Source organism: Pseudophryne corroboree, chromosome 2 (genome assembly GCF_028390025.1).
Source record: "Pseudophryne corroboree isolate aPseCor3 chromosome 2, aPseCor3.hap2, whole genome shotgun sequence".
NCBI classification, from domain to species: domain Eukaryota; kingdom Metazoa; phylum Chordata; class Amphibia; order Anura; family Myobatrachidae; genus Pseudophryne; species Pseudophryne corroboree.
The window spans coordinates 51,458,304-51,481,014 of NC_086445.1; the positions used below are offsets into that span (position 1 = coordinate 51,458,304).

A 22,711-nucleotide genomic window follows, 5' to 3' on the forward strand; every position below is an offset into this window, starting at 1 on the left:
TCCTCCCCCTATGACCCTCCTCCAAGCCTCAGTTAGGTTTTTGTGCCCGTCCGAGCAGGGTGCAATCTAGGTGGCTCTCCTAAAGAGCTGCTTAGAAAAAGTTTTTTAGGTTTCTTATTTTCAGTGAGTCCTGCTGGCAACAGGCTCACTGCATCGAGGGACTTAGGGGAGAGAAGTGAACTCACCTGCGTGCAGGATGGATTGGCTTCTTAGGCTACTGGACACCATTAGCTCACGAGGGAGTCGGAACACAGGTCTCGCCCTGGGGTTCGTTCGGAGCCGCGCCGCCGACCCCCCTTGCAGATGCCGAAGATGGAAGAGGTCCAGAAGCAGGCGGCAGAAGACTTTTCAGTCTTCCTGAGGTAGCGCACAGCACTGCAGCTGTGCGCCATTGTTGTCAGCACACTTCACACAGCGGTCACGGAGGGTGCAGGGCGTTGGGGGGGCGCCCTGGGCAGCAATGTATAATACCTTTTTATGGCTAAAAATACATCACATATAGCCCTTGAGGCTATATGGATGTATTTAACCCCTGCCAGATCTCACAGACTCCGGAGAAGAGCCCGCCGAAAAAGGGGGCGGGGCTTATTCTCCTCAGCACACAGCGCCATTTTCCTGCTCAGCTCCGCTGTGAGGAAGGCTCCCAGGACTCTCCCCTGCACTGCACTACAGAAACAGGGTAAAACAGAGAGGGGGGGCACTTTTTTTGGCGATATTACTATATTTAAGCTGCTATAAGGATACAACACTTATATAGGGTTGTTCCCATATATATTATAGCGCTTGGGTGTGTGCTGGCAAACTCTCCCTCTGTCTCCCCAAAGGGCTAGTGGGGTCCTGTCTTCAATAGAGCATTCCCTGTGTGTCTGCTGGGTGTCGGTACGTGTGTGTCGACATGTATGAGGACGATGTTGGTGTGGAGGCAGAGCAATTGCCGGTAATGGTGATGTCACCCCCTAGGGAGTCGACACCGGAATGGATGGCTTTGTTTATGGAATTACGTGATAATGTCAGCACATTACAAAAATCAGTTGACGACATGAGACGGCCGTCAAACCAGTTGGTACCTGCCCAGGCGTCTCAGACACCGTCAGGGGCTGTAAAACGCCCTTTACCTCAGTCGGTCGATACAGACCCAGACACTGAATCTAGTGTAGACGGTGAAGAAACAAACGTATTTTCCAGTAGGGCCACACGTTATATGATCACGGCAATGAAGGAGACTTTGCATATCTCTGATACTACAAGTACCACAAAAAGGGGTATTATGTGGGGGGTGAAAAAACTACCTGTAGTTTTTCCTGAATCAGAGGAATTGAATGATGTATGTGATGAAGCGTGGGTTAACCCAGATAGAAAAGGGCTATTTTCTAAAAAGTTATTGGCATTATACCCTTTCCCGCCAGAGGTTAGGGCGCGCTGGGAAACACCCCCTAAGGTGGATAAGGCGCTCACACGCTTATCAAAACAAGTGGCGTTACCGTCTCCTGATACGGCCGCCCTCAAGGATCCAGCTGATAGGAGGCTGGAAACTACTCTAAAAAGTATATACACACATACTGGTGTTATACTGCGACCAGCCATCGCCTCAGCCTGGATGTGCAGTGCTGGAGTGGTCTGGTCGGATTCCCTGACTGAAAATATTGATACCCTGGATAGGGACAGTATTTTACAGACTTTAGAGCAATTAAAGGATGCTTTTCTTTATATGCGAGATGCTCAGAGGGATATTTGCACTCTGGCATCGAGAGTAAGTGCGATGTCCATATCTGCCAGAAGAAGTTTATGGACACGACAGTGGTCAGGTGATGCGGATTCCAAACGGCATATGGAAGTATTGCCGTATAAAGGGGAGGAATTATTTGGCGTCGGTCTATCGGATTTGGTGGCCACGGCAACTGCCGGGAAATCCACCTTTTTACCTCAGACCCCCTCCCAACAGAAAAAGACACCGTCTTTTCAACCGCAGTCCTTTCGGTCCTATAAGAACAAGCGGGCAAAAGGACAGTCATATCTGCCCCGAGGCAGAGGAAAGGGTAAGAGAGGGCAGCAAGCAGCTCCTTCCCAGGAACAGAAGCCCTCCGCGGGTTCTGCAAAGCCCTCAGCATGACGCTGGGGCTTTACAAGCGGACTCAGGAGCGGTGGGGGGTCGACTCAAGAATTTCAGCGCGCAGTGGGCTTGCTCACAGGTGGACCCCTGGATCCTGCAGGTAGTATCTCAGGGCTACAGGTTGGAATTCGAGAAATCTCCCCCTCGCCGGTTCCTAAAGTCTGCTTTGCCAACGTCTCCCTCAGACAGGGCGACGGTATTGGAAGCCATTCACAAGCTGTTTTCTCAGCAGGTGATAGTCAAGGTACCCCTCCTACAACAGGGAAAGGGGTATTACTCCACGCTATTTGTGGTACCGAAGCCGGACGGCTCGGTAAGACCTATTCTAAATCTGAAATCTTTGAACCTGTACATACAAAAATTCAAGTTCAAGATGGAATCACTCAGAGCAGTGATAGCGAATCTGGAAGAAGGGGACTTTATGGTGTCCCTGGACATAAAAGATGCTTACCTGCATGTCCCAATTTGCCCTTCACATCAAGGGTACCTCAGGTTCGTGGTGCAAAACTGTCATTATCAGTTTCAGACGCTGCCGTTTGGATTGTCCACGGCACCTCGGGTCTTTACCAAGGTAATGGCCGAAATGATGATTCTTCTGCGAAGAAGAGGCGTATTAATTATCCCTTACTTGGACGATCTCCTGATAAGGGCAAGGTCCAGAGAACAGCTGGAGGACGGAGTAGCACTAACCCAAGTAGTGCTGCAACAACACGGGTGGATTCTGAATTTCCCAAAATCTCAGTTGACCCCGACAACACGTCTGCTGTTCCTGGGAATGATTCTGGACACGGTTCAGAAAAAGGTGTTTCTTCCGGAGGAGAAAGCCAAGGAGTTATCCGAACTTGTCAGGAACCTCCTAAAACCAGGAAAAGTGTCTGTGCATCAATGCACAAGAGTCCTGGGAAAGATGGTGGCTTCTTACGAAGCAATCCCATTCGGCAGATTCCACGCACGAACTTTTCAGTGGGATCTGCTGGACAAATGGTCCGGATCGCATCTGCAGATGCATCAGCGGATAACCTTATCGCCACGGACAAGGGTGTCTCTTCTGTGGTGGTTGCAGAGGGCTCATCTGTTAGAAGGCCGCAGATTCGGCATACAGGACTGGGTCCTGGTGACCACGGATGCCAGTCTGAGAGGCTGGGTAGCGGTCACACAGGGAAGAAACTTCCAGGGAGTATGGTCAAGCCTGGAGATGTCTCTTCACATAAATATACTGGAGCTAAGAGCGATTTACAATGCTCTAAGCCTGGCAAAACCCCTGCTTCAGGGTCAGCCGGTGTTGATCCAGTCGGACAACATCACGGCAGTCGCCCACGTAAACAGACAGGGCGGCACAAGAAGCAGGAGAGCAATGGCAGAAGCTGCAAGGATTCTTCGCTGGGCGGAAGATCATGTGATAGCACTGTCAGCAGTGTTTATTCCGGGAGTGGACAACTGGGAAGCAGACTTCCTCAGCAGACACGATCTACACCCGGGAGAGTGGGGACTTCATCCAGAAGTCTTCCACATGATTGCGAACCGTTGGGAAAAACCAAAAGGTGGATATGATGGCGTCTCGCCTCAACAAAAAACTGGACAGGTATTGCGCCAGGTCAAGAGACCCTCAGGCAATAGCTGTGGACGCTCTGGTAACACCGTGGGTGTTCCAGTCAGTGTATGTGTTTCCTCCTCTGCCTCTCATACCAAAAGTACTGAGAATTATACGGCAAAGGGGAGTAAGAACGATACTTGTGGCTCCGGATTGGCCAAGAAGAACTTGGTACCCGGAACTTCAGGAGATGCTCACGGAAAATCCGTGGCCTCTACCTCTAAGACGGGACCTGATTCAGCAGGGACCGTGTCTATTCCAAGACTTACCGCGGCTGCGTTTGACGGCGTGGCGGTTGAACGCCGAATTCTAAGGGAAAAAGGCATTCCGGAAGAGGTCATTCCTACACTGGTTAAAGCCAGGAAGGAGGTGACTGCACAACATTATCACCGCATTTGGAGAAAATATGTTGCGTGGTGCGAGGCCAGGAAGGCCCCCACGGAGGAATTTCAATTGGGTCGATTCCTACATTTCCTGCAAACAGGATTGTCTATGGGCCTCAAGTTGGGGTCCATTAAGGTTCAAATTTCGGCCCTGTCGATTTTCTTCCAGAGAGAATTGGCTTCAGTTCCTGAAGTCCAGACTTTTGTAAAAGGAGTACTACATATACAGCCCCGGTTGTGCCCCCAGTGGCTCCGTGGGACCTTAATGTAGTTTTGGATTTTCTCAAATCCCATTGGTTTGAGCCACTCAAATCGGCGGATTTGAAATATCTTACATGGAAAGTAACCATGCTACTGGCCCTGGCTTCAGCCAGGAGAGTGTCAGAATTGGCGGCTTTATCGTATAAAAGCCCATATCTGATTTTCCATTCGGACAGGGCAGAACTGCGGACGCGTCCTCATTTTCTGCCTAAGGTGGTGTCAGCGTTTCACCTGAACCAGCCTATTGTGGTGCCTGCGGCTACTAGCGATTTGGAGGATTCCAAGTTGCTGGACGTTGTCAGGGCATTGAAAATATATATTTCAAGGACGGCTGGAGTCAGAAAATCTGACTCGCTGTTTATACTGTATGCACCCAACAAGCTGGGTGCTCCTGCTTCTAAGCAGACGATTGCTCGTTGGATTTGTAGCACAATTCAACTTGCACATTCTGTGGCAGGCCTGCCACAGCCTAAATCTGTCAAGGCCCATTCCACAAGGAAGGTGGGCTCATCCTGGGCGGCTGCCCGAGGGGTCTCGGCATTACAACTCTGCCGAGCAGCTACGTGGTCGGGGGAGAACACGTTTGTAAAATTCTACAAATTTGATACCCTGGCTAAAGAGGACCTGGAGTTCTCTCATTCGGTGCTGCAGAGTCATCCGCACTCTCCCGCCCGTTTGGGAGCTTTGGTATAATCCCCATGGTCCTGACGGAGTCCCCAGCATCCACTAGGACGTTAGAGAAAATAAGATTTTACTTACCGATAAATCTATTTCTCGTAGTCCGTAGTGGATGCTGGGCGCCCATCCCAAGTGCGGATTGTCTGCAATACTTGTACATAGTTATTGTTACAAAAAAATCGGGTTGTTCTTGTTGTGAGCCGTCTGTTCAGAGGCTCCTACGTGGTCATACTGTTAACTGGGTTCAGATCACAAGTTGTACGGTGTGATTGGTGTGGCTGGTATGAGTCTTACCCGGGATTCAAGATCCTTCCTTATTGTGTACGCTCGTCCGGGCACAGTATCCTAACTGAGGCTTGGAGGAGGGTCATAGGGGGAGGAGCCAGTGCACACCACCTGATCCTAAAGCTTTATTTTTGTGCCCTGTCTCCTGCGGAGCCGCTAATCCCCATGGTCCTGACGGAGTCCCCAGCATCCACTACGGACTACGAGAAATAGATTTATCGGTAAGTAAAATCTTATTTTTCAGGGCCCTGACAACGTCCAGCAACTTGGAGTCCTCCAAGTCTTTAGTAGCCGCAGGTACCACAATAGGCTGGTTCAGATGAAACGCTGAAACCACCTTTGGGAGAAATTGAGGACGAGTCCTCAATTCTGCCCTGTCCGTATGAAAAATCAGGTAAGGGCTTTTACAGGATAAAGCCGCCAATTCTGACACACGCCTGGCTGAAGCCAGGGCCAACAGCATGACCACTTTCCATGTGAGATATTTTAAGTCCACAGTGTTGAGTGGTTCAAACCAATGTGATTTTAGGAAACCCAAAACAACATTCAGATCCCAGGGTGCCACTGGAGGCACAAAAGGAGGCTGTATATGTAGCACTCCCTTAACAAACGTCTGGACTTCAGGCACTGAAGCCAGTTCTCTCTGAAAGAAAATCGACAGGGCCGAAATCTGGACCTTAATGGATCCTAATTTTAGGCCCATAGACACTCCTGCTTGCAGGAAATGCAGGAATCGACCCAGTTGAAATTCCTCCGTCGGGGCCTTTTTGGCCTCGCACCACGCAACATATTTCCGCCAGATGCGGTGATAATGCTTTGCGGTTACATCCTTTCTGGCTTTTATCAAAGTAGGGATGACTTCGTCTGGAATGCCTTTTTCCTTTAGGATCCGGCGTTCAACCGCCATGCCGTCAAACGCAGCCGCGGTAAGTCTTGGAACAGACAGGGTCCCTGCTGGAGCAGGTCCCTTCTCAGAGGTAGAGGCCACGGGTCCTCTGTGAGCATTTCTTGAAGTTCAGGGTACCAAGTCCTTCTTGGCCAATCTGGAGCCACGAGAATAGTTCTTACTCCTCCCCGCCGTATAATCCTCAGCACCTTGGGTATGAGAGGCAGAGGAGGGAACACATACACTGACTGGTACACCCACGGTTACCAGAGCGTCCACAGCTATTGCTTGAGGGTCCCTTGACCTGGCGCAATACCTGTCCAGTTTTTTGTTGAGGCGGGACGCCATCATGTCCACCTTTGGTTTTTCCCAACTGTTTACAATCATGTGGAAGACTTCTGGGTGAAGTCCCCACTCTCCCGGGTGGAGGTCGTGCCTGCTGAGGAAGTCTGCTTCCCAGTTGTCCACTCCCGGAATGAACACTGCTGACAGTGCTATCACATGATTTTCCGCCCAGCGAAGAATCCTTGCAGCTTCTGCCATTGCCCTCCTGCTTCTTGTGCCGCCCTGTCTGTTTACGTGGGCGACTGCCGTGATGTTGTCCGACTGGATCAGCACCGGCTGACCTTGAAGCAGAGGTCTTGCTTGGCTTAGAGCATTGTAAATGGCTCTTAACTCCAGGATATTTATGTGAAGTGATGTCTCCAGGCTTGACCACAAGCCCTGGAAGTTTCTTCCCTGTGTGACTGCTCCCCAGCCTCGCAGGCTGGCATCTGTGGTCACCAGGACCCAGTCCTGAATGCCGAATCTGCGGCCCTCTAGAAGATGAGCACTCTGCAACCACCACAGGAGAGACACCCTTGTCCTTGGGGACAGGGTTATCCGCCGATGCATCTGAAGATGCGATCCGGACCATTTGTCCAGCAGGTCCCACTGGAATGTTCTTGCGTGGAATCTGCCGAATGGGATTGCTTCGTAGGAAGCCACCATTTTTCCCAGGACCCTTGTGCATTGATGCACTGATACTTGGCCTGGTTTTAGGAGGTTTCTGACTAGCTCGGATAACTCTCTGGCTTTCTCTTCCGGGAGAAACACCTTTTTCTGGACTGGTGTCCAGGATCATCACTAGGAATAGAAGACGTGTCGTCGGGATCAGCTGCGATTTTGGGATATTGAGAATCCAACCGTGCTGCCGCAGCACTACTTGAGATAGTGCTACTCCGACTACCAACTGTTCCTTGGATCTTGCCCTTATCAGGAGATCGTCCAAGTAAGGGATAATTAAAACTCCTTTCCTTCGAAGGAGTATCATCATTTCGGCCATTACTTTGGTAAAGACCCGGGGCGCCGTGGACAATCCAAACGGCAGCGTCTGAAACTGATAGTGGCAGTTCTGTACCACAAACCTGAGGTACCCTTGGTGAGAAGGGTAAATTGGGACATGGAGGTAAGCATCCTTGATGTCCAGAGACACCATATAATCCCCTTCTTCCAGGTTCGCGATCACCGCTCTGAGTGACTTCATCTTGAATTTGAACCTCTGTATGTAAGTGTTCAAAGATTTTAGATTTAAAATAGGTCTCACCGAGCCATCCGGCTTCGGTACCACAAACAGCGTGGAATAATACCCCTTTCCCTGTTGCAGGAGGGGTACCTTGATTATCACCTGCTGAGAATACAGCTTGTGAATGGCTTCCAATACCGCCTCCCTGTCGGAGGGAGACGTCGGTAAGGCAGACTTTAGGAAACGGCGGGGGGGGGGGGGGGGAGACGTCTCGAATTCCAATTTGTACCCCTGAGATACCACCTGAAGGATCCAGGGGTCCCTTGTGAGTGAGCCCACTGCGCGCTGAAATTCTTGAGACGGGCCCCCACCGTGCCTGAGTCCGCTTGTAGAGCCCCAGCGTCATGCTGAGGACTTGGCAGAAGCGGGAGAGGGCTTCTGTTCCTGGGAACTGGCTGTTTGCTGCAGCCTTTTTTCTCTCCCTCTGCCACGGGGCAGAAATGAGGAGCCTTTTGCCCGCTTGCCCTTATGGGGCCGAAAGGACTGCGCCTGATAATACGGCGTCTTCTTATGTTGAGAGGCTACCTGGGGTAAAAATGTGGATTTCCCAGCAGTTGCCGTGGACACCAGGTCCGATAGACCTACCCCAAATAACTCCTCCCCTTTATAAGGCAATACTTCCATATGCCTTTTGGAATCAGCATCACCTGACCACTGCCGCGTCCATAACCCTCTTCTGGCAGATATGGACAGCGCACTTACTCTTGATGCCAGTCGGCAAATATCCCTCTGTGCATCACGCATATATAAAAATGCATCTTTTAAATGCTCTATAGTCCGTAATATACTGTCCCTATCCAGGGTATCAATATTTTCAGTCAGGGAATCCGACCAAGCCACCCCAGCACTGCACATCCAGGCTGAGGCGATTGTTGGTCGCAGTATAACACCCGTGTGAGTGTATATACATTTTAGGATATTCTCCTGCTTTCTGTCAGCAGGTTCCTTAAGGGCGGCCGTATCAGGAGACGGTAGTGCCACCTGTTTAGACAAGCGTGTGAGTGCTTTATCCACCCTAGGGGGTGTTTCCCAACGTGCCCTATCCTCTGGCGGGAAGGGGTATGATGCCAATAACCTTTTAGGAATTATCAGTTTTTTATCGGGAGAAACACACGCTTCATCACACACTTCATTTAATTCCTCAGATGCAGGAAAAAATAAGAATTTACTTACCGATAATTCTATTTCTCATAGTCCGTAGTGGATGCTGGGGACTCCGTAAGGACCATGGGGAATAGCGGCTCCGCAGGAGACTGGGCACATCTAAAGAAAGCTTTAGGACTATCTGGTGTGCACTGGCTCCTCCCCCTATGACCCTCCTCCAAGCCTCAGTTAGGATACTGTGCCCGGACGAGCGTACACAATAAGGAAGGATTTTGAATCCCGGGTAAGACTCATACCAGCCACACCAATCACACCGTATAACCTGTGATCTGAACCCAGTTAACAGCATGATAACAGAGGAGCCTCTGAAAGATGGCTCACAACAATAATAACCCGATTTTTGTAACAATAACTATGTACAAGTATTGCAGACAATCCGCACTTGGGATGGGCGCCCAGCATCCACTACGGACTATGAGAACTAGAATTATCGGTAAGTAAATTCTTATTTTCTCTAACGTCCTAAGTGGATGCTGGGGACTCCGCAAGGACCATGGGGATTATACCAAAGCTCCCAAACGGGCGGGAGAGTGCGGATGACTCTGCAGCACCAAATGAGAGAACTCCAGGTCCTCCTCAGCCAGGATATCAATTTTGTAGAATTTTACAAACGTATTTGCTCCTGACCAAGTAGCTGCTCGGCGAAGTTGTAAAGCCGAGACCCCTCGGGCAGCCGCCCAAGATGAGCCCACCTTCCTTGTGGAGTGGGCATTTACAGATTTTTGGCTGTGGCAGGCCTGCCACAGAATGTGCAAGCTGAATTGTACTACAAATCCAACGAGCAATAGTCTGCTTAGAAGCAGGAGCACCCAGCTTGTTGGGTGCATACAGGATAAACAGCGAGTCAGATTTCCTGACTCCAGCCGTCCTGGAAACATATTTTCAGGGCACTGACAACGTCTAGCAACTTGGAGGCCTCCAAGTCCCTAGTAGCCGCAGGCACCAAAAATAGGTTGGTTCAGGTGAAACGCTGAAACCACCTTGGGGAGAAACTGAGGACGAGTCCTCAATTCCGCCCTGTCCGAATGGAAAATCAGATAAGGGCTTTTTCAGGATAAAGTCGCCAATTCTGACACGCGCCTGGCCCAGGCCAGGGCCAACAGCATGACCACTTTTCATGTAAGATATTTTAACTCCACAGATTTAAGTGGTTCAAACCAATGTGACTTTTGGAACCCAAAACTACATTGAGATCCCAAAGTGCCACTGGAGGCACAAAAGGAGGCTGTATATGCAGTACCCCTTTTACAAACGTCTGAACTTCAGGGACTGAAGCTAGTTCTTTTTGGAAGAAAATTGACAGGGCCGAAATTTGAACTTTAATGGACCCCAATTTCAGGCCCATAGACACTCCTGTTTGCAGGAAATGTAGGAATCGACCCAGTTGAATTTCCTCCGTCGGGCCTTACTGGCCTCGCACCACGCAACATATTTTCGCCAATTGCGGTGATAATGTTTTTGCGGTTACATCCTTCCTGGCTTTGATCAGGATAGGGATGACTTCATCCGGAATGCCTTTTTTCCTTCAGGATCCGGCGTTCAACCGCCATGCCGTCAAACGCAGCCGCGGTAAGTCTTGGAACAGACAGGGTCCTTGCTGGAGCAGGTCCCTTCTTAGAGGTAGAGGCCACGGATCCTCCGTGAGCATCTCTTGAAGTTCCGGTTACCAAGTCCTTCTTGGCCAATCCGGAACCACGAATATAGTGCTTACTCCTCTCCATCTTATCAATCTCAGTACCTTGGGTATGAGAGGCAGAGGAGGGAACACATACCCTGACTGGTACACCCACGGTGTTACCAGAGCGTCTACAGCTTATTGCCTGAGGGTCCCTGGACCTGGTGCAATACCTGTCGAGTTTTTAATCATGTGGAAGACTTCTGGGTGAAGTCCCCACTCTCCCGGGTGGAGGTCGTGCTGAGGAAGTCTGCTTCCCAGTTGTCCACTCCCGGAATGAATACTGCTAACAGTGCTATCACATGATTTTCCGCCCAGCGAAGAATCCTTGCAGCTTCTGCCATTGCCCTCCTGCTTCTTGTGCCACCCTGTCTGTTTACGTGGGTGACTGCCGTGATGTTGTCCGACTGGATCAACACCGGCTGACCTTGAAGCAGAGGTCTTGCTAAGCTTAGAGCATTGTAAATGTCCCTTAGCTTCAGGATATTTATGTGAAGTGATGTCTCCAGGCTTGACCATAAGCCCTGGATATTCCTTCCCTGTGTGACTGCTCCCCAGCCTCGCAGGCTGGCATCCGTGGTCACCAGGACCCAGTCCTGAATGCCGAATCTGCGGCCCTCTAGAAGATGAGCACTCTGCAACCACCACAGGAGGGACACCCTTGTCCTTGGTGACAGGGTTATCCGCTGATGCATCTGAAGATGCGACCCGGACCATTTGTCCAGCAGGTCCCACTGGAAAGTTCTTGCGTGGAATCTGCCGAATGGGATTGCTTCGTAGGAAGCCACCATTTTACCCAGAACCCTTGTGCATTGATGCACTGAAACTTGGCTCGGTTTTAGGAGGTTCCTGACTAGCTCGGATAACTCCCTGGCTTTCTCCTCCGGGAGAAACACCTTTTTCTGGACTGTGTCCAGGATCATCCCTAGGAACAGAAGACACGTCGTCGGAACCAGGTGCGATTTTGGAATCCAATCGTGCTGCCGCAACACTACCTGAGATAGTGCTACACCGACCTCCAACTGTTCCCTGGATCTTACCCTTATCAGGGAATTGTCCAAGTAAGGGATAACTAAAATTCACTTCCTCCGAAGGAATATCATCATTTCGGCCATTACCTTGGTAAAGACCCGGGGTGCCGTGGACCATCCATACGGCAGCGTCTGAACTGATAGTGACAGTTCTGTACCATAAACCTGAGGTACCCTTGGTGAGAAGGGTAAATTTTGACATGAAGGTAAGCATCCTTGATGTCCCGAGACATCATGTAGTCCCCTTCTTCCAGGTTCGCAATCACTGCTCTGAGTGACTCAATCTTGAATTTGAACCTCTGTATGTAAGTGTTCAAAGATTTTAGATTTAGAATCGGTCTCACCGAGCCGTCCGGCTTCGGTACCACAACAGTGTGGAATAATACCCCGTTCCCTGTTGCAGGAGGGGTATCTTGATTATCACCTGCTGGGAATACAGCTTGTGAATGGCTTCCAAAACTGTCTCCCTGTCAGAAGGAGACATCGGTAAAGCCGACTTTAGGAAACGGCGAGGGGGAGACGTCTCGAATTCTAATTTGTACCCCTGAGATATCACCTGAAGGATCCAGGGGTCTACTTGCGAGTGAGCCCACTGCGCGCTGAAATTCATTGAGACGGGCCCCCCACCGTGCCTGATTCTGCTTGTAAAGCCCCAGCGTATACTGAGGGCTTGGCAGAGGCGGGAGAGGGTTTCTGTTCCTGGGAACTGGCTGATTTCTGCAGCCTTTTTCCTCTCCCTCTGTCACGGGGCAGAAATGAGGAACCTTTTGCCCGCTTGTCCACGAAAAGACTGCGCCTGATAATACGGCGTCTTCTCATGTTGAGAGGCGACCTGGGGTACAAACGTGGAATTCCCAGCTGTTGCCGTGGCCACCAGGTCTGAAAGACCGACCCCAAATAACTCCTCCCCTTAATAAAGCAATACTTCCAAATGCCGTTTGGAATACGCATCACCTGACCACTGACGTGTCCATAACCCTCTACTGGTAGAAATGGACAACGCGTTTAGACTTGAAGCCAGTCGGCAATTATTCCGCTGTGCATCACGCATATATAGAAATGCATCTTTTAAATGCTCTATAGGCAAAAATATACTGTCCCTATCTAGGGTATCAATATTTTCAGTCAGGGAATCCGACCACGCCAACCCAGCACTGCACATCCAGGCTGAGGCGATTGCTGGTCGCAGTATAACACCAGTATGTGTGTAAATACATTTTAGGATACCCTCCTGCTTTCTATCAGCAGGATCCTTAAGGGCGGCCATCTCAGGCGAAGGTAGAGCCCTTACAAGCGTGTGAGCGCTTTATCCACCCTAGGGGGTGTTTCCCAACGCACCCTAACCTCTGGCGGGAAAGGATATAATGCCAATAACATTTAGAAATTATCAGTTGTTATCGGGGGAAACCCACGCATCATCACACACCTCATTTAATTTCTCAGATTCAGGAAAACTACAGGTAGTTTTTCCTCACCGAACATAATACCCCTTTTTTTGGTGGTACTCGTATTATCAGAAATGTGTAAAACATTTTTCATTGCCTCAATCATGTAACGTGTGGCCCTACTGGAAGTCACATTCGTCTCTTCACCGTCGACACTGGAGTCAGTATCCGTGTCGGCGTCTATATCTGCCATCTGAGGTAACGGGCGCTTTAGAGCCCCTGACGGCCTATGAGACGTCTGGACAGGCACAAGCTGAGTAGCCGGCTGTCTCATGTCAACCACTGTCTTTTATACAGAGCTGACACTGACACGTAATTTCCAACAGTTCATCCACTCAGGTGTCGACCCCCTAGGGGGTGACATCACTATTACAGGCAATCTGCTCCGTCTCCACATCATTTTTCTCCTCATACATGTCGACACAAAAGTACCGACATACAGCACACACACAGGGAATGCTCCGATAGAGGACAGGACCCCACTAGCCCTTTGGGGAGACAGAGGGAGAGTTTGCCAGCACACACCAGAGCGCTATATATATATACAGGGATAACCTTATATAAGTGTTTTTCCCCTTATAGCTGCTGTATAGTTAATACTGCGCCTAATTAGTGCCCCCCTCTCTTTTTTAACCCTTTCTGTAGTGTAGTGACTGCAGGGGAGAGCCAGGGAGCTTCCCTCCAACGGAGCTGTGAGGGAAAATGGCGCCAGTGTGCTGAGGAGATAAGGCCGCCGATAAGGGGGCGGAGCCTATCTCCCGTTTTTCTATGTATTCTGGCAGGGGTTAAATGCATCCATATAGCCCAGGAGCTATATGTGATGCATTTTTTGCCATCCAAGGTGTTTTTATTGCGTCTCAGGGCGCCCCCCCCCCCCAACGCCCTGCACCCTCAGTGACCGAAGTGTGAAGTGTGCTGAGAGCAATGGCGCACAGCTGCAGTGCTGTGCGCTACCTTGTTGAAGACAGGACGTCTTCTGCCGCCGATTTTCCGGACCTCTTCTGCCTTCTGGCTCTGTAAGGGGGCCGGCGGCGCGGCTCTGGGACCCATCCAAGCTGGGCCTGTGATCGTCCCTCTGGAGCTAATGTCCAGTAGCCTAAGAAGCCCAATCCACTCTGCACGCAGGTGAGTTCACTTCTTCTCCCCTTAGTCCCTCGATGCAGTGAGCCTGTTGCCAGCAGGTCTCACTGAAAATAAAAAACCTAAACTAAAACTTTCACTAAGAAGCTCAGGAGAGCCCCTAGTGTGCACCCTTCTCGTTCGGGCACAGAGATCTAACTGAGGCTTGGAGGAGGGTCATAGGGGGAGGAGCCAGTGCACACCAGATAGTCCTAAAGCTTTCTTTAGATGTGCCCAGTCTCCTGCGGAGCCGCTATTCCCCATGGTCCTTACGGAGTCCCCAGCATCCACTTAGGACGTTAGAGAAAATAAGATTTTACTTACCGATAAATCTATTTCTCGTAGTCCGTAGTGGATGCTGGGACTCCGTCAGGACCATGGGGATTAGCGGCTCCGCAGGAGACAGGGCACAAAAATAAAAGCTTTAGGACTAGGTGGTGTGCACTGGCTCCTCCCCCTATGACCCTCCTCCAAGCCTCAGTTAGGATACTGTGCCCGGACGAGCGTACACAATAAGGAAGGATTTTGAATCCCGGGTAAGACTCATACCAGCCACACCAATCACACCGTACAACTTGTGATCTGAACCCAGTTAACAGTATGACAAACGTAGGAGCCTCTGAACAGACGGCTCACAACAATAACAACCCGATTTTTTTGTAACAATAACTATGTACAAGTATTGCAGACAATCCGCACTTGGGATGGGCGCCCAGCATCCACTACGGACTACGAGAAACAGATTTATCGGTAAGTAAAATCTTATTTTCTCTGACGTCCTAGTGGATGCTGGGACTCCGTCAGGACCATGGGGATTATACCAAAGCTCCCAAACGGGCGGGAGAGTGCGGATGACTCTGCAGCACCGAATGAGAGAACTCCAGGTCCTCTTTAGCCAGGGTATCAAATTTGTAGAATTTTACAAACGTGTTCTCCCCCGACCACGTAGCTGCTCGGCAGAGTTGTAATGCCGAGACCCCTCGGGCAGCCGCCCAAGATGAGCCCACCTTCCTTGTGGAATGGGCCTTGATAGATTTAGGCTGTGGCAGGCCTGCCACAGAATGTGCAAGTTGAATTGTGCTACAAATCCAACGAGCAATCGTCTGCTTAGAAGCAGGAGCACCCAGTTTGTTGGGTGCATACAGTATAAACAGCGAGTCAGATTTTCTGACTCCAGCCGTCCTTGAAATATATATATTTTCAATGCCCTGACAACGTCCAGCAACTTGGAATCCTCCAAATCGCTAGTAGCCGCAGGCACCACAATAGGCTGGTTCAGGTGAAACGCTGAAACCACCTTAGGAAGAAACTGAGGACGCGTCCGCAGTTCTGCCCTGTCCGAATGGAAAATCAGATATGGGCTTTTATACGATAAAGCCGCCAATTCTGACACTCTCCTGGCTGAAGCCAGGGCCAGTAGCATGGTTACTTTCCATGTAAGATATTTCAAATCCACCGATTTGAGTGGCTCAAACCAATGGGATTTGAGAAAATCCAAAACTACATTAAGATCCCACGGAGCCACTGGGGGCACAACCGGGGGCTGTATATGTAGTACTCCTTTTACAAAAGTCTGGACTTCAGGAACTGAAGCCAATTCTTTCTGGAAGAAAATCGACAGGGCCGAAATTTGAACCTTAATGGACCCTAATTTGAGGCCCATAGACAATCCTGTTTGCAGGAAATGTAGGAATCGACCCAGTTGAAATTCCTCCGTCGGGGCCTTCCTGGCCTCACACCACGCAACATATTTTCTCCAAATGCGGTGATAATGTTGTGCAGTCACCTCCTTCCTGGCTTTTACCAGGGTATGGATGACCTCTTCCGGAATGCCTTTTTCCCTTAGAATTCGGCGTTCAACCGCCACGCCGTCAAACGCAGCCGCGGTAAGTCTTGGAATAGACACGGTCCCTGCTGAAGCAGGTCCCGTCTTAGAGGTAGAGGCCACGGATCTTCCGTGAGCATCTCCTGAAGTTCCGGGTACCAAGTTCTTCTTGGCCAATCCGGAGCCACGAGTATCGTTCTTACTCCCCTTTGCCGTATAATTCTCAGTACTTTTGGTATGAGAGGCAGAGGAGGAAACACATACACTGACTGGAACACCCACGGTGTTACCAGAGCGTCCACAGCTATTGCCTGAGGGTCTCTTGACCTGGCGCAATACCTGTCCAGTTTTTTGTTGAGGCGGGACGCCATCATATCCACCTTTGGTTTTTCCCAACGGTTCACAATCATGTGGAAGACTTCTGGATGAAGTCCCCACTCTCCCGGGTGTAGATCGTGTCTGCTGAGGAAGTCCGCTTCCCAGTTGTCCACTCCCGGAATGAACACTGCTGACAGTGCTATCACATGATCTTCCGCCCAGCGAAGAATCCTTGCAGCTTCTGCCATTGCCCTCCTGCTTCTTGTGCCGCCCTGTCTGTTTACGTGGGCGACTGCCGTGATGTTGTCCGACTGGATCAACACCGGCTGACCCTGAAGCAGGGGTTTTGCCAGGCTTAGAGCATTGTAAATCGCTCTTAGCTCTAGTATATTTATGTGAAGAGACATCTCCAGGCTTGACCACACTCCCTGGAAGTTTCTTCCCTGTGTGACCGCTCCCCAGCCTCTCAGACTGGCATCCGTGGTCACCAGGACCCAGTCCTGTATGCCGAATCTGCGGCCCTCTAACAGATGAGCACTCTGCAACCACCACAGAAGAGACACCCTTGTCCGTGGAGACAAAGTTATCCGCTGATGCATCTGCAGATGCGATCCGGACCATTTGTCCAGCAGATCCCACTGAAAAGTTTGTGCGTGGAATCTGCCAAATGGAATCGCTTCGTAAGAAGCCACCATTTTTCCCAGGACTCTTGTGCATTGATGCACAGACACTTTTCCTGGTTTTAGGAGGTTCCTGACAAGTTCGGATAACTCCCTGGCTTTCTCCTCCGGAAGAAACACCTTTTTCTGAACCGTGTCCAGAATCATTCCCAGGAACAGCAGACGTGTCGTCGGGGTCAATTGAGATTTTGGAAAATTCAGAATCCACCCGTGCTGTTGCAGCATTACTTGGGTTAGTGCTACTACGTCCCCCAGCTGTTCTCTGGACCTTGCCCTTATCAGGAGATCGTCCAAGTAAGGGATAATTAATACGCCTTTTCTTCGCAGAAGAAACATCATTTCGGCCATTACCTTGGTAAAGACCCGAGGTGCCGTGGACAATCCAAACGGCAGCGTCTGAAACTGATAATGACAGTTTTGCACCACGAACCTGAGGTACCCTTGATGTGAAAGGCAAATTGGGACATGCAGGTAAGCATCCTTGATGTCCAGGGACACCATAAAGTCCCCTTCTTCCAGATTCGCTATCACTGCTCTGAGTGACTCCATCTTGAACTTGAATTTTTGTATGTACAGGTTCAAAGATTTCAGATTTAGAATAGGTCTTACCGAGCCGTCCGGCTTCGGTACCACAAATAGTGTGGAATAATACCCCTTTCCCTGTTGTAGGAGGGGTACCTTGACTATCACCTGCTGAGAATACAGCTTGTGAATGGCTTCCAATACCGTCGCCCTGTCTGAGGGAGACGTTGGCAGAGCAGACTTTAGGAACCGGCGAGGGGGAGACTTCTCGAATTCCAACCTGTAACCCTGAGATACTACCTGCAGGATCCAGGGGTCCACCTGTGAGTGAGCCCACTGTGCGCTGAAATTCTTGAGTCGACCCCCCACCGCCCCTGAGTCCGCTTGTAAAGCCCCAACGTCATGCTGAGGGCTTTGCAGAAGCCGGGGAGGGCTTCTGCTCCTGGGAGGGAGCTGCTTGGTGCATTCTCTTACCCTTTCCTTTGCCTCGGGGCAGATATGACTGTCCTTTTGCCCGCTTGTTCTTATAGGAACGAAAGGACTGCGGCTGAAAAGACGGTGTCTTTTTCTGTTGGGAGGGGACCTGAGGTAAAAAGGTGGATTTCCCGGCTGTTGCCGTGGCCACCATATCCGATAGACCGACCCCAAATAATTCCTCCCCTTTATACGGCAATACTTCCATATGCCGTTTGGAATCCGCATCACCTGACCACTGTCGCGTCCATAAACTTCTTCTGGCAGATATGGACATCGCACTTACTCTCGATGCCAGAGTGCAAATATCCCTCTGAGCATCTCGCATATAAAGAAAAGCATCCTTTAATTGCTCTATAGTCAATAAAATACTGTCCCTATCCAGGGTATCAATATTTTCAGTCAGGGAATCCGACCAAACCACCCCAGCACTGCACATCCATGCAGAGGCGATGGCTGGTCGCAGTATAACACCAGTATGAGTGTATATACTTTTCAGGGTAGTTTCCAGCCTCCTATCAGCTGGATCCTTGAGGGCGGCCGTTTCAGGAGACGGTAACGCCACTTGTTTTGATAAGCGTGTGAGTGCCTTATCCACCCTAGGGGGTGTTTCCCAGCGCGCCCTAACCTCTGGCGGGAAAGGATATAATGCCAATAACTTCTTTGAAATTAGCAGTTTTCTATCGGGGTTAACCCACGCTTCATCACACACTTCATTCAATTCCTCTGATTCAGGAAAAACTACAGGTAGTTTTTTCAGACCCCACATAATACCCCTTTTTGTGGTACTTGCAGTATCAGAGATATGCAAAGCCTCCTTCATTGCCGTGATCATATAACGTGTGGACCTACTGGAAAATACGTTTGTTTCTTCACCGTCGACACTAGATTCGGTGTCCGTGTCTGGGTCTGTGTCGACCGACTGAGGTAAAGGGCGTTTTACAGCCCCTGACGGTGTCTGAGACGCCTGGACAGGTACTAACTGGTTTGCCGGCCGTCTCATGTCGTCAACTGATTTTTGTAACGTGCTGACATTATCACGTAATTCCATAAACAAAGCCATCCATTCCGGTGTCGACTCCCTAGGGGGTGACATCACCATTACCGGCAATTGCTCCGCCTCCACACCAACATCGTCCTCATACATGTCGACACACACGTACCGACACACAGCAGACACACAGGGAATGCTCTTATCGAAGACAGGACCCCACTAGCCCTTTGGGGAGACAGAGGGAGAGTTTGCCAGCACACACCCAAGCGCTATAAATATATAGGAACAACCCTACAGAAGTGTTGTTTCCTTTATAGCAGATTAATATATCAATATCGCCAAAAAAGTGCCCCCCCTCTGTTTTTTTTACCCTGTTTCTGTAGTGCAGTGCAGGGGAGAGTCCTGGGAGCCTTCCTCGCAGCGGAGCTGTGCAGGAAAATGGCGCTGTGTGCTGAGGAGATAGGCCCCGCCCCCTATTTCGGCGGGCTCTTCTCCCGGTGTTTGTGAGACCTGGCAGGGGTTAAATACATCCATATAGCCCCAGGGGCTATATGTGATGTATTTTTAGCCAGAACAAGGTATTATCATTGCTGCCCAGGGCGCCCCCCCCAGCGCCCTGCACCCTCAGTGACCGCTGGTGTGAAGTGTGCTGACAACAATGGCGCACAGCTGCAGTGCTGTGCGCTACCTCATGAAGACTGAAAAGTCTTCTGCCGCCGGTTTCTGGACCTCTTCTTTTTTCGGCATCTGCAAGGGGGTCGGCGGCGCGGCTCCGGGACCGGACTCCATGGCTGGGCCTGTGTTCGATCCCTCTGGAGCTAATGGTGTCCAGTAGCCTAAGAAGCCAATCCATCCTGCACGCAGGTGAGTTCACTTCTTCTCCCCTAAGTCCCTCGTTGCAGTGAGCCTGTTGCCAGCAGGACTCACTGAAAATAAAAAACCTAATAACTTTTTCTAAGCAGCTCTTTAGGAGAGCCACCTAGATTGCACCCTGCTCGGACGGGCACAAAAACCTAACTGAGGCTTGGAGGAGGGTCATAGGGGGAGGAGCCAGTGCACACCACCTAGTCCTAAAGCTTTTATTTTTGTGCCCTGTCTCCTGCGGAGCCGCTAATCCCCATGGTCCTGACGGAGTCCCAGCATCCACTAGGACGTCAGAGAAACTACAGGTAGTTTTCTCACCAAACATAATACCCTTTTTAGTGGTACTTGTACTATCAGAAATGTGTAAAACATTTTTCATTGCCTCAATCATGTAACGTGTGGCCCTACTGGAAGTCACATTCGTCTCTTCATCGTCGACACTGGAGTCAGTATCCGTGTCGGCGTCTGTATCTGCCATCTGAGGTAGCGGGCGTTTTAGAGCCCCTGATGGTCTTTGAGACGCCTGGACAGGCACAAGCTGAGTAGCCGGCTGTCTCATGTCATCAACCGTCTTTTGTAAAGATCCGACACTTTCACGTAAATCCTTCCATAAGCCCATCCACTCAGGTGTCGACTCCCTAGGGGGTGACATCTCCATTATAGGCAATTGTTCCGCCTCCACATCATTTTCCTCCTCAAACATGTCGACACAGTCGTACCGACACACAGCACACAGACAGGGAATGCTCTGATAGAGGACAGGACCCCACTAGCCCTTTGGGGAGACAGAGGGAGAGTATGCCAGCACACACCAGAGCGCTATATATATGTTGGGATAACACTATACAGAGTGTTTTTCCCCCTTATAGCTGCTGTTTATATTATACTGCGCCTAATTAGTGCCCCCCCCTCTTGTTTTACCCTTTTCTGTAGTGCAGGACTGCAGGGGAGAGTCAGGGAGACGTCCTTCCAGCGGAGCTGTGAGGGAAAATGGCGCCAGTGTGCTGAGGAGATAGGCTCCGCCCCCTTCTCGGCTGACTTTTCTCCCGCTTTTTTCAGGAATCTGGCAGGGGTTAATATACATCCATATAGCCCTGGAGGTTATATGTGATGTATTTTAGCCAGCCAAGGTGTTCATATTGCTGGCAGGCAGGTTCGCTTCTTCTCCCCTTAGTCCCTCGATGCAGTGAGCCTGTTGCCAGCAAGTCTCACTGAAAATAAAAAACCTAAAACTAACTTTTCCTAAGAAGCTCAGGAGAGCCCCCTAGATTGCACCCAGCTCGGTCGGGCACAAAAATCTAACTGAGGCTTGGAGGAGGGTCATAGGGGGAGGAGCCAGTGCACACCAGGTAGTCCTAAAGCTTTTATTTTGTGCCCAGTCTCCTGCGGAACCGCTATTTCCCATGGTCCTTACGGAGTTCCCAGCATCCACTAGGACGTCAGAGAAAACAATATTCTTTATTTTGACACTTGGCTATCAGCCTCCCATCCGCCGCCCTTGGGTGGGGGGACACAGCCTCGGGCTTCACCCCTGGCCCTTGGGTGGCTGGAGGGGGGGGGGGGGGGGGAGAGAACCACTTGATTTAAGGGGTCCCCACTTCTCCAGGGTACCCCGGGGTGACTAGTTGGGGATTTAAAGCCACGGCTACAAGGGCCGGTATAAAAGTGTCCCCCGGCTGTGGCATTATCTCTCCAGCTAGTGGAGCACGGTGCTGGTGTGAAAAGTACGGGGGACCCCTGCGTCTTTTGTCCCCCGTATTTTTTGCACCAGGACCGGACGCAGAGCCCGGTGCTGGTTGTTAAAATACAGGGGATCCCCTGTCAATTTTTCCCCCGTATTTTTACAACCAGGACCGGCTCAAAGAGCCCGAGGCTGGTTATGCTTAGGAGTGGGGACCCCACACATTTTTTTCAGGATTTTTAACCCATTCCCACTGAAAAACATGCTCTGATCTCTCCATATTATTTTAGTCAGTTAAAAAAAAAAAAAAAATTTCTTTTAAAAAAATCTATTAAATAATACTTGTGGCTCCTAAATAGACAAACCAAGTAGATAATCCCTTCTAATATAAATAGATATGCTATTAGCAACAACAACAAAAAAACACACAAAAAAACGTGTTTTTAAAAATTTTTTATTAGAGCCCGCCAGTAAAATGAGGCGGACTGAAATTGACGAAATGACTGTCTAAAAGCACTGTTGTCGAATCGACATTCTTCAATTGAATATACTTTTGTCGAAAAGCTGCATTTTTACCATTGCAGACATGTCGAATTTGACAACTGTCGAATTGCAAAAAGTCGAATCTGAAACGGACGTTTTTTTTGTCGAAAAGTACTGTATTGCATTGTAGAATCATTTTTTTGTGTAGAAAATGCCCCGTTTTTAGACATTTGCTGCAATTCGACTGCAATTGCATATGGCCCATAGTGGGAAAGTGGTAAGAAATAATATATGTTCCCCATTCAACAGAAGCGATTTCTTCCAGTTTAAGGGGCAGGGAAATGTAGACTTACACCACCCCGGACTAATTATATTTAATGATTTTAAAAAGGTTTATCCACCTATAACTCAATGTGTCCAAAAATTACCTTTTCTCTTTCATCCACTACGAAACACCACATACCCTAAAATCTGCCTCACCCTTAATAGCACCACAATGTCCTCAGTCGCCCAAACCTGCTGGCCTTAGTGTCATATCCAGTCTCTCTCCCAGCACCTTTACATATTGGCACAACAGGCCCTATTGTTACATAGGATGCAACCAAAAGTCTTCTCCATTCCCATCTCTCTTGCTGCTCCAACACTGGAAATATGTAGACTAGCACCCCATATGCTCCA

The 22,711-nt window shown here is 49.9% G+C and overlaps 1 protein-coding gene across 3 annotated transcripts in view; it reads right to left on the reverse strand.

The window, feature by feature from the left end:
* RSF1 (remodeling and spacing factor 1) overlaps window positions 1-22,711 on the reverse strand; it is a 91,726-nt gene that overhangs the window by 33,109 nt on the left and 35,906 nt on the right. The gene's annotated exons all lie outside the window — the stretch shown is intronic.